Source organism: Rhopalosiphum maidis, chromosome 2 (genome assembly GCF_003676215.2).
Source record: "Rhopalosiphum maidis isolate BTI-1 chromosome 2, ASM367621v3, whole genome shotgun sequence".
Lineage (NCBI taxonomy): Eukaryota > Metazoa > Arthropoda > Insecta > Hemiptera > Aphididae > Rhopalosiphum > Rhopalosiphum maidis.
This window is the reverse complement of record NC_040878.1, coordinates 53,101,530-53,105,483: the sequence shown is the minus strand read 5'-3', so window position 1 is coordinate 53,105,483 and position 3,954 is coordinate 53,101,530.

Sequence of the window (3,954 nt, the reverse complement as noted above, 5' to 3'; positions counted from 1 at the left end):
TATAATTAGATTAAGGCTTCAAATACATTGTTTAATAGACCATAATAATTTAAAATTTTAGACAATTATTGTGAACATTTTCACGACAACATTATGTTACAATAATTTTAGTAATGAACTAATGAAGCTTTGGTGAGTTCTATATGTATGCTTACTGTGAGGTTTTGAGGAAGTTTATTATTCTTGATTTTTGTCCCGAAAATTGGGTGTGTTGGTGTTAATGTTTGAATTTGTTCAAACGTGTTGGTAGGCGGAATAGGTATTTTATTTTACTACTTATGACATAACAATTTAATGCAAAATTCTTCATGAATTGTTTTTTCTAAAATTAAAAAAACAAGTTTGACTATATACATTATCATTTTATAAGTTTACAAATAAGTTAAAGTTCAGATTTTAATAGAAATGGGTAGAGCATAAAAAAAATACGATTTTCCGTTTTTTTTTCAATTAGAAAATATAAATTTATATACTTGAAATATTCCACTATTTCTAAAACTATCAGTTTCTATCCATCATGAATATTTTGTAATTTTAAGCTATATTGACACATTAGAAATTTTTGAATTTTACTTCAGCTTGTAGATTATATTAATTAAATAACGCCTAAGAACGCACGCATAGGCAACACAATGATACGTTATTGCTGTGGTACAAGTCAGATTCCATCAAAATTCCAGGATCCTCACCTATTTTTGGTTTGAAAAAGGATACTGATAAATAACTAATATCTGAATTTTTCAGATTTACTATTATACAGTTTAATGGTATTATGTAATCATTTTTTCCATTATTCTACAATCCATATTATATTAGGCATTAGAGCAATGTATTGACTATAATATTATGGCTATCCGTTTATTTAAAGATAACTTGATTGCACCCATTAATGTCAGTTATTAGTATATATTTTAACATGTATCTTCTTAAATTACTAATTCATAACAATATTATACTATTATTTTTTATACAATTTTTTCAAACACAGAACTAACTTTTTTTCGTGAATTTATTTATTATACAGTACATAAGACGATGAAAAAACACAATGGATGGAGGTCTTAGAGTGATAAAGATAATAAAAATTAGATGTCAGATTATAGGCATATAGTCAAATAATTTAATTTTTATGCAATTTCACTCACCGCCTAGACATTTACCATTTTTTTTTTTATACTAAATGTTCCAGCAAATTTCACCAAATAACAACATGTAAGAACAAGTAATAACTAAAAATTAAAAAAAATTTGTAATTATAATATAACATTTTTATTCATTTTTTATACTCGTACTATCACATATGATTAATAATTACTTATAAAATATACTTATATATATAAAATTCTTTGATTTTGTGCCTAGGCATCTAGTAAAATGACTGATTTGATTATATTCCTACAACATATGCATTAGAACCATTAGATACAATAGATACATAGATAAATTATACTTTTGTATTATTTAAAAGGTATTATAATAAGTATTTAACTGTTAAGTTTTATTAAAATATTTGTTTGAATTTACAAACGCTCACCTTTAGTAAAATTAGTAAAATATTTTATTGTCTTATTAAGTAAAATATGTAAATGACGTAGTGTTTGTTGTTTTTTTTTTAGAATTTCAATTAAATATTAATTTGAAATATATTTTGTAAGAATCATTTAAAAATATATAAAAGTTAATGATTTTATCACATTAAGTTCGGTTGGCAAAGTATATTTTTATTTTGTTTCCTGGTTCGGATTAAAATTTAATTTGTGGACTATTTTGGCACAGCCCGATAAATATTTTTAATTACCCGCCGTTTAGTCTGATAGCTTTGACGTGCTGGCATTGAATCTGGGCCGTTTAGGTCTTTAATATTTGCATATGCATGGGAAAAATCTTTTGAGATTCTATTTAAAATAAAATATAAAAAAATAGTAGGATACTGATGCCTTTTTTTTTGTTCCATTGGTCGTATCTTAACAGTATTAACAAAAAAAAAAAAAAAAATAATATTATAAATAAAATAGTTTTCACGGTGCTTTAGGACAATATAATAAAATATTTAAAAATGTGTACATTACATATTGCAATACATTATACGTCATTACATTGTTCAAAATGTTTGTAGTCCATAAACCAATGAAATAGAAAATTGAATTAATATGATAATGACTGCAAAATAATAGCAAAACGACTATTCTATTATGTTATTACAAGAAAATCATACCAAATGTGGTAAATATATGTGGGTAGATTAATCGCAAACATAAAAGGATTAAATCATGGTTAAAAATCAAAATAATATAAAAACTAGTTAAACGTGATTTAATTAGATAAAAGATTAAAAATATAACAAGAACTTAACAACAATTGGTTACATTTTAGTAGTGTAATTAAGTTTGTGCAAATAAATATAAAATATAATTATACGCAAATATTTTGTAGAATATCTATAGTAAATTTAGTAAAATTAAAACGAAAAAAGAATTATAAATAATTATGCTGGGAATAATGCTGGGTTCTCAGCTACGTTTTTGGTCACCTTGTATCGTATTCTCATTGGCCGCTGTAATCATGGTATCATTTACTAACCATCAGTTACCGTGAGTTAGGCTGACTTTTAGACATGACACGCAGACAACATAACTGTAAAACCCGGCTTAATGTTTACTTAGTTACTTGTATTGGTATATACTTTTATGAAATAATAGTGTTCTATTATACTAGTATTATAACATATTTCTAACATTTGTTCAACTATTTAAAATTTTTTCAAAATATTTTCTACTTTTAGAAAGTTCATAATATTTATTTATTTGATGATCGGTCTCAATGAAACAATAAGGCATTCAGATAAAAATAAATAAATTATATAATATAATCATTAAGATATGTAAGTTATTATATTAATATTGGGAGGTCTTGTATGGTTTATCTACTGCTACATTATACATAGCTGGTAGGCACTATTAAAAACGTATAACAAGTATTAAAAATCATTTTCACTGTACAGATTTTCATTAAAACCAAATGAAAATTACGGATTAAATTTTGAAAAGATGTCGAATGCTTTATGATTGTGGCGATTAAGGAAAATGACACTTTATGTCACTACTGCTTTGATGGAATATCACACTTGATGTGAACAAATATATGCGACTTTCATGACTGGAAATATAATATAATATTGTCAGAACAGCTGATAATATATTTTATTTAGTTGATTGTAACATATTTTTTAAGTTTATAGTTTCTATACTACGCATTTATTATAACAGACATGAATTCTCGCAAAAACGTTTCGATATAATATTATTATCTATTTCACATGTAATAAAAGTGTTGGAACTGAGTGTTGTGGTGTGGTATAGAAATAATTATTTAGTGCAGTTGCGGTCACGTGTCTATACTCTATATGCATATTGTATTATTTTGATTAATTATTATTAATTATTATTGGATTATGATGGTGAAATGGGATCGTAAACTAATTTGTTTAATATATATATATATATATATATATATATATATATAGTACAAATAGAAAAAAGACAAACGAAATACGGGTTTAATTATTTTTGGCGTATTTATTTTATTATCTAACCTATAAAAAATATCGTAGGTATTCAAATTATTTTTTTTTATTTAATACATACGCGCATAACATTACACATTTTGCAGGGAAAGCAAAACGTCTATTTTTGAAGTTAAACATTGATAATAAAAAAAAAAAAAAAATGAAAATAATGTACAACTACGTATATCTTTAAATTTAATAAAATGCTAAATAACTAGTGCGAAATAGTTTTTAAAAAGTATCGTGAATATCAATATACAAGATAGAGGTGTTTTCATAAAAAAATCTTAGTTTTGTCATTACGTCTTTTATTAAAAACACAATTCTTTTTTATTTTCCCGAATAATTAATAAACCATTTAAGTAAATATCGGACGTCAAGAGTTTTGG